Below are 10,316 nucleotides of genomic sequence, written 5' to 3' on the forward strand. Positions count from 1 at the left end.
CTATTTGACACAATTTAACTTCAGTATAAATGGTGTGTAATAAATACTACAGGAAAGGATAAAATCACAAAAATGTGAAATTTGAACTGGTGTCTGATTGGGAAAATTAAAATTTAATATTAACAGTGAAGTTAAGATTATTAGAATTTTTGTTTTTTTATTTTTTATTAAATTAATATGTAAAATTATATAGGAATTCGAAGAATTTGATTGATATATGTTTAACTTGTTTGATATTGGGTTTGGAGTGGGTGATACTTGGCATATATTGTCTCCGCCATAATTTCAATAAAATGTTAATCCAATTTCAGGAGTTGATTAAGGCTTTACATGAATTGTTTAGGTATCTTTGTATCATTTTTTAAGATGTCATAATGTTGACAATAGTAATATACCATTCTACATATGTAAGATGTTTTTGAAAGTATCTAACATTTTACGAGATTAATCATTGTCACTAATATTTATATTAATAGTATAGGTTTATAAACAATGACAATGTTGATATCAATGGTTTCTTTAAGTTGAAATGTTGATATTTATGGTTTTGAGATTTATATAGGAGTCTGAGAATAAAAAAATGAAATGTTAGACTTATATTTAATGGTAGATTCATGAATATCGAAAGAAAGAAGATTTAGATGTTGCATAATTTAAAAGGACATGATTTGGCTATTTTAGGCTGCATTGATGCTTATTTGTCCAATAGATTATACTCCTATGTGGTTTTGTCAACCCAGTACAAATATAAAGGTTGTGGTATAGGGATATACTTTAATTAAGAAATAATATATTATTGTCGTTTATATAGTTTATTAATTGTAAATTACTAATGATTTTTCTATTTAGTATAATTAATGTATGTAGTGTATTAGATGGTAGATTAACTTCATCATCTGGATTTATCTAAGTATTTAGTTCTTCATTGGAACTATTAAATTTTATATTTTTAGTTTTTCAATAAATTAACTTTGTTCAATTTCATATAATATAGTATAATGCAACTATTATGTAATTTTTTTGGATGTGGATCATAGTCATTGATTATTAAGAGCAGATATTAAAACACTTTAAATATTCTAAAAATGCTAATTAGAGATTTTATACATATCATCATGAAGACTATTTCTTTCGCGTTTTTATAGGTTTTTACAAATAACGAACTATTGGACATAAACACAATAGAAGAAATTCGTCATGATTCATGAATGAATAAAATATTTATACGCATAAGAAGTAAGAACATGTTATGATTTAGAATTGTGCATATACATTGTGTTTTCATATTGCTAGTTTAGTTTTTATTATGTTATGCTTGACTTTATTTTTCTAAGTAATGTTTTGGCAAAATTTTGTTATTCCTTGGATAAATACATAATATTTTGTTATATTTGTTTAGAAATTATAGGTGGGAGAAATAATAAAATTAACAAATTATTAAAAAATATCACATATTACATCAATTCTCATCACAATCTTATTAAGTCTATTTTTTTTTTCTTTTAAGTTGACTTTTTTAATCATGCTTTTATATCAGTCAAAATATTTAAATATGATATAATATTTGTATACTTTACATTAGTTTTGCAACCGTTGTAACATGTGCATTATCCTTACTTTTAAATAATTATATTAATTAATTTATCTTTAACTTTAAAAAAATAAAAAAATCTTTCATATGATTATATATATATATATATATATATATATATTATCTAGATCAAGTCCGAATATTGGAAAATAAATCAATTTTAAGAAGTATTATGATTAAATAAAATAAAATAAAAAAACTAATTAATTAATAAAAAATATATAATTATTAAACATAATTATCTAAAAGACTAAAAAAGCCTTCTAATGAATAAGAAGGAATAAAATCAATAAATAAAATATAAACAATAATAAGAAATTATTTTATAAAAATATTAAAATTAAAAGTTTTATTTAATTCTTTTTATTTATCTTAAGTTACACACTAATTCAATTTATTTATTTATATTATTTAATTTACCTCCTATTATGTATTGATTTATTTATTTATTTATAGTATTTAATTTCTCTAGTAATGCATTAGTCTATTTATTGATTTATATTTTTGTTATTTTATTTTTCTATAATATACTAATCCATAGCTAATTATTTAAAGTTCTTGATTCAATTCTTATTTTACTTTATATCATTTGAAATATAATTTTTTTATAATTCAAAGAAATATATAAAGTAATAGTAAAATAAAATAAAAATAATAATTATTTTTATTTAATGAGTTTGGATAGAAGAAAGTTACTTATATGCTTTATTATTATTTTTATATTTTTTTTAACTGTTTGAATTGTGTGTAAAGATTATTGGTAAGATAAATATTACATATCTTAAAAACATCATGTTATGTGTTTTTTGAAAGTGTCAAAGAATATGTTAGTTGAGAAAGAGTCATAAAATTAGTTACATTGAGTTAAGACTATGTTAATCTATGAGTATTTGTATATGAAAAGTCATAGTTTGGTACACTGCGAGATAAAAGGCAAGAACCATGGTGGGGTCTAAGGAAGTTTACCAAGTATGTGAATATCTAGGGTTCATAATAACTTCCTAGGATGTTCATAAAGTAAGATTAAGTCTTAAGGTTGTGAGTCAAGTCATAGGCCTCATTGTTTGAATTATATGATAAGTTTATTAAGATTGATATTTAAGGCTTATAAAGACCTCACTCCTTTTCATGTTTTTCTTTGATATATGTATTTGTTGTACGAGTAGAAGTAGAACATGTTTAGTAAGAATTATTCAATAAGATTTTGGGAGATCTCCTATAGAACGTTGACTTATGGAGAACTTAGTTTTAATATCTCTAAAATGTATAAGATATATGGATATTTCTCTATCCGTATGTAAATTTTTTATTATTGTAAATCATATATATTTTTGGAATATATTGTGAATAGTTACAAAAAAATGTAAAATATTGACTTATATCGACGAGGTTATGTTATAATTAATGTTATCTCTAAGAAAATATATAAGACTTATATTGACGACTTATTTTGACTTTATCATTTAATTATTGCGGGGAATGATAAAGTTGCATTGATTAGTTTTAAGTGTTACCTTGACATGTGTTTTTATATAGAGTTTGAGAGTTTAAAAATATTTCTTAGGACTAAAGTTATCTCAGAACAAAAGATTTTTTTTACCAAATATACACTTAAGATAATTTCTAAAATAGGTTTAATGGGAACAAAACCTACAAATGTAAGATAAATATTTGAGCGAGTATGGACACAAGTATAAGTATACTCATAACCCAATAGAGATGAAATGAGACACAAATTTTATACTCATCGAATATGGAGATTGGGGATGTGTTTGAGTTTTTACTTTGAGAACAAGGACAACATAATCAAACTCATACATGTCCCACCTTGTTGCCATCCCTAGTAAAGAAATTGATTTACTTGTTTGTAATGAGACCTGATTTGTAAATTCAACTTATCTTTTATCTCAATTTATGCAACAAATTTGTTAGAATTATTGAGAGGCGACTCTCAAAGTTGTCAGATATTTGAAAAAAAAAAAACAAGGGAAAGGTTATGCTCCATGTTGATAATGATCTAAGTCTATAGGGGTATTGTGATTTTGATTGGATTGGTTGTCCACTTACACGACATTCCTTGATTGGATGGTTTGTGTTACTTGTTGGTTCTCTCATGTCATTGAACACCTAGAAGAAACAAACATTGTCTAGATCATTTGAGAAGGTTGAGTATGAATCAATGGTGTCAACAATGTGCAAGTTAAAATAGTCCAAACAACCTGTAGAGGACTTGGGGGTGCAACATCCAAAGTGTCTGAAGTTGTATTATGATATTCAATTGAAATTTTACATTCCTCAAAATCTAAATTTTTACAAAACAAAACATATAGAGGTTGACTATTATTTTGTTCAATATGCAGCAACTGAATGAGTGATTTGTTCGTCACATATATTTAATAATGTTTAATTGACAAACATCTTCAGAAAAACATTAGGGATAACAAAATTTGAGTTTTTACTCCATAAGTTACGCAATTGAGAATTTCATGCTCCAACTTTATAGGATTAACACATATATACTATGGGAATAAAAAAAGAGGGAAATTGATGAAAAAATTTTCAGATTTTCTAAGCTTTCACCTTCATAATTAATACACAAGTCCCATTTAACATGCCCAACATAGAAGGAGTAAAATGCTTGAAGCGAGACAACGAATGATGACGCTTGAGCTCAAGTTCTATCCGTACATAGGGTCAAAGGTGGTAATAAAGTTTATACACTGGTTAATGTGCAATTAATGTTTGTCTTTTTATGATATATTTGTTAGAGTTCAAGTATAAGTTGAAATATCACATTGTGTAATGGGCCAGTTGATTAATATATAAGTGATAAGGATCCACAAAGTTATAACCTTAAGATTTTGGATTGAAGGTGGTCCTAAGTTCTTTTGTGTTGTTGGTTCACAACCTATTGGTAAAAATATCCTTATTGTTTCCCCCCTCAAATTACCTAACTTTTGGTATTAAAGCCTAGGAAAATATCTCTATCTTTATCTTTATTTTCTCCTTTTTTTTTTCTTACCATTTGCATCTATTTGAAATACATAGTTTTTTTGTGTTAGAATTATTGAGACTTACACATCATATTTATATGTTACTAAATTAATTCTAAAATATAAATTAAATTATCTACAAAATTAAAATCATTGCATCAAATTCACCTTCCACCCTAAATAAAGGAAAGAACTTGTCTGTTTGCAATATTTATATTCATAAGAGCAATTTTTCATCATAAATAATGAGAGTTATTTCAATTTTTATCTTGATATCTTTGTAAATGGTCAGATCACACAAAATGTGAAAAATATCCACTTTTAATGTGCTTCTTGTAAATTGTTTAGGATTGTTAGAAATCCCACATCGACTATAGATTAGAGCCTTTCATTGTATATAAGTGGGTGCAATCCTCAATCTCTCTGATACCATATTACGAAGTGAACTTTAAGCCTAACTCAACCCCATAAAACCAACTCATGAGGTTGAGGATTGCACTCACTTATATACAATGAAAGACTCTAATCTATAGTCGATGTGAGATTTCCAACACACCCTCCTCACATCGAGAGTGACAACACACAATATTCAATAAATTGTACTACCATCAATCTATGACGACCTAATTAAGTATGATACTACCAAGATACTAATTGATATCCATGTAGGGCAAATGAATTCTGATAACTCCCAATGTCATTTGAATACCATGATTGAATTATACATCAAGTTTCAAATATTTATGGTAGAAATTATAATGCTTTTAAACCAACTTAATGCAAGTCTTTTCAAAAATCTTAACTTTAAAACTTCCTCAAACCCTAACTTCAACACTTCCACTAAAGTAATATTTTACTTCGAATGACTTATCCAACAATTTATTATTATGAAAGTAGAAATGATTACGACATTACCTACATATTGTTGTAACTCTAAAATTATGATTATCCAACAACATTGATCTTTCAATAAGTTATGTCGTAGATCATCAAAGTATTATACTACATGGACAGTACACAAGTGATAAAAATCAACTACGGATGGTTGATTTGAGTTGTTAACCAAAAAATCATCCAAGACTCAATACAAATAAAAAATTATGTTAATGTGATGTAAATGATCAAGCATTGAATAAAAAGTTGTGTTTTTCATCCAATCATACAATTGAAGAATTATATGACAACATTGAATTGTTTGTTAAAACCAAAGACTTACACATAACAACAACTAATAAAATTGTTTTTTACTTATAAAACAATACTTAAACATAACATATGAAAATCCACATTTGAGTAAACATGCATATTTTTATTTAAATTATACTTTTTATTCTTCAATTTCATTTACTTTCCTTCCCTATACTTTTTACTTTCAAATAAGTAAAATTTCAATTACTTTTATATAAAAATTCAAATCTATCTATATTTAAATATTACATTATTTAATATTATTTCACTAAAAAAGTGTTATTACCTACTGATAATTACTCATGGATTTGATCCATAGGTAATTTAGGACATACATACGAAGTTTATCTATGAATTATTATTAGTAGTAACAATCGAGTAACCTATGAATTTTTTCGTATATAACATTGAAGTAGTTTGGAAAAAAAAATCTTAAGTAAAATTTGTATATAATTGTGACGGGTTGATGTGAGAAATTGTTACTTATGGATATTATCTATAGATTTATTCATAGGTAAAATTTTTTTGTCTCGGCATGTTAAAATTAGATACAAATTTTACCTAGATATTTTTATAGTCAAACTACCTGACTATTACATACGAAAAAATTGTAGGTAACATAAAATAAAATAAAATTATCTACAAATATTATTTACGTTGTTATTATTATTATTACTAACATTATGATTATTAGTAATATTAATAATAAGAATAAGAATAAAAATAATTATTATAATATTAATAGGTAATATTTGTAAGTAATATAATATTAATATTTTTAATCATAATACTAAAAATATTATTAATATTTTTATTATTATTAATAATAATAATCATAATATAATTATAAAGTTTTGTTAGTATAGTAATTAAAGATTATGTATGTACTCACGTGATCTTGGTTCAATTTTCTCTCTTACAAAATGTTAATAATAATGATAAAAAGATTAATAATAATAATAATCATAGGTAATAATACCAACTAACAAAAGTTCGTACAAATTTCTTTTATTACTTACGAATTGATGCAGTAGGTAATTGTGAATTTTCTTGTTGTAGTGTTTATATATTTTTAAATAATTTTTTCTCATATATTATTAATTAAATTTATTATATTTCATTAAATATATAAAAAAAATTATATTTTAAATAAATTTTATTTCTTAAGTGTAAATTTTATAGCGATACTGTTTATTTCATACCGCTAGTAATGATTTCGAACTTTTAATAACAAAAATTATAAAATAAAAAGATTTAATGATTAATTAAATTATAATTAATAATATATGAAAATGGTATTCTAAATTTAAAAAAGTTATATTTCTAATTTATTAAATTTTTATATCAATCAATAATAATAACAACAATTTATGTTATAAATTAAATTATATAACACTAATTAAATTTAATATATTTTAACTATTTATTATCTATATATATTATTTAATTCATTATTTAAAAAAAATTATACTAAACTTTTTATTGTTTATTTCAAATTTTATTAATTATTTTTCTTTATTTTCTAAAAAAGATGTAAGAATCTTACACAGAATTAATTTTCTTAACTAACAAATTTGAAACAGTGTTCCTGAGGAGAGAGAATGACAGTCTTCGAGTTCAATTCTCTTTAACCAAATTTTGATTATGAATGATAATTGAATATATTTGAATAGATGAAATTTGGAGGTTATTTTTGTAATTTTATAAAGTAGGTTTATTACACACAAGATGTCTAGCAACAGCAGTTTTGTTTTTCTTTAAAGTGTCACAATCTCGAGAATTTGTAAGAAAAGGTAATTTTTTTAATAGTATCCTCTAGTGTACGAAATCCAAACTTTGTCCAAAATTAGAAAAAATTGGTCATTATTATCAAAATTCAAATCAAGACAATTGCTGCTAATACAGTGAGTCTATGTAACATGTGGTTTTATAGTATAACAATTATTAATGCTACATTTATAAATTCTATGTAATTTGTAGATGACTAAAAAAGTTTATTTAAACTTTTTAACATTATATGTACATGGCAATCACATTAAAAAATGATTACTAGTTCAGTTCAATGAGTCATGCCTTCAACCATTCATTTTAATAATTTGTCTATATTTACTTTGGATGTTTTTAAAAAAATTATGCCCTCTTTTTTATATTCATGCCCTTCAATTTCTCTAAATTCCAAAGTTGTTTAATTTTTTTCCATTCACATATCTATTTTATAATAATTACTTTACTTTCAAGTTTATCAAGCATCTCTATCTATAACTTTTAAAAAATCCTTTTATTTTATTTGAATCTTTCAAATTAATTCTTTGAAGTTTAGGGTTTATTAGTCATATAACATGGGTGCTTTGTTGTATTTTACTTTGCTAGTTCAATCATTCAATTATTTTTATCAATATCATTCTATTCTCGGTTTACGAAGTGAAAATTGATCATTCATATTTGTTTGTATATAAAAATATTAATCAAAATAAATAATTATCATTTTATAAATAAGTTTTATAGAATAAATCACATTAAAAATAACATAATAAGAGAGTTAAAGTTGATACAAATATGATATAAAGTTCATTTAGATCATATTTATGCCTACCTTTTATATATACAAAGAGAGTTCAAGTTCATTTATATCACACTTAATTCTAAAGATTTACATCAAATTTCGACATTAATTTTATATGATGCTTCAAATCAATTCAGATTAAGGACCCTTATCATTAACAATTAATGAAAGAAAAAAATAAATAAAAAACGTAAAAGAATATCAAATATAATAAAATTAAAGATTAGGATTTAATGTAAGTAAACGGATTCTAACACTATATATACATATCACTCACACAGTATTTAAAAGGGTTAATCTTTACTTTTTCATTTTTTCCCCTCTTAATTTAATGTTTAAATATTATTTATTGATTCATTAAATTGAGAATAAAAAAAAAATTAGAATAAGAAATAACATAAAGTTTGCTTGAATACACTTTTTTTCTAAGAAAATTTATGATAAAAAAATAAGAAATAAATTGGAATAATTTTTCTAAAAGTTATTATTACCTTAATTTGTAAAAATTATCTTATGTATTTGATTTTTTTAAACTTATACATAAGTTAATTTTAATTTACGGAAAAACTAGTTTTATTTTTTCTTCTAAAAATCTTTATAAATAAGTTATTAATTACTCAAAAAAAATATTATTTATTTATTCATTTCATTTTATCATATTATTTCGATTTAAAATTTGTGAATAACTTATTGTTTGTTTTGAAATTTTTTAACTTTGTCACTATTTTATTTTTAGAAAACAAATTAATAAGTTAAAAGAGAAAGATATATTTAAATTATTTTAACCTCAATTTTTAACAATTTTTAAACTGATATGAAATTATAGTGAGAATACCGAAATACATATATTAGTAATTGAAACAAAAGATTATCACAATTACATATACTTTACACGTAAACGTTCTGCTACTCATTTGTTGGTAAAATGTACATCCTTAATATTAACCAGTGATATCTTATATTTTACAAACTTTATTTATTCTTTCGTATTAAATAAGGAAAAAAATTGAATTCTTTATCTGTAATTTTTTTTATCAACCTTTTCTTTATGCATTGAAAGATGCGAAAATAAAGTTGTATAGTTGACATATGGAAGAATCCTTTCGAGTGGTTTTTTTTTTCCGACAAATGAATCGATGCAAAATTTACTTGTTAGAGTGTATGTAGAATTAAAAAATTAATTAAAAAAAAAACTAGTTTAATGAATTCCTTTTGAATCACTAATTTAAAAATGATTATACATATTTTATTTTTAACTTCCTATCTTTTACCGTGATATTTTCAAATGAAATACAAAAATAATATTTTGACACCAAAAAAGTAAAAACATTCATTACAATAATATATTTGTCTTTTAAATTAAAAATAAATAAATAAAGTTAAAATATTAATTTATTAAGTTATTAAGTTATTAAATAAGTATAATTACTGTTTAATGTATCAAAATATCAACACTCTCTATTAAATAGCATAAGACGAGTATTAAATATACTTATGAATTATTAAATAGCATAATACGAGTATTAAGTATAGTTATGAATAATTCATATGGTATCATTGTTAATAAATTTTTGTTAAAAAAGTTTTCTTATAAATTAAAACAGTTCTATCATATAATTTTTAAATTTTGTTGAATAAAACATTTTAAAATATAATAGCATATCCAATTTAATTTTAAAAAACGAAAAATTAAAACTAAAAATTATATATTTATTTAAAATTAGCTCCTAGACTAATTTTAATTTATAAAAAAAGACTGATTTAATTTTTTTCTTATCTTTATTTCTTGAAACAAATTCACCTAGAGATATCTTAAGGTTATGAAAATATTAAAAATATTTGTTCACAATAGTATATTATAAGTTTTTTGTTATTTAATAAATTTAATTTTAATTTTAATTTTTTTAAGTGCTGATATCAGTATATTATATAAAAAAACGTCAAAATCAAACTTAAAAAACCAATACCCTTTTGCATTAAA

Source organism: Phaseolus vulgaris, chromosome 9 (assembly GCF_051622355.1).
Source record: "Phaseolus vulgaris cultivar YP4 chromosome 9, ASM5162235v1, whole genome shotgun sequence".
NCBI lineage: Eukaryota > Viridiplantae > Streptophyta > Magnoliopsida > Fabales > Fabaceae > Phaseolus > Phaseolus vulgaris.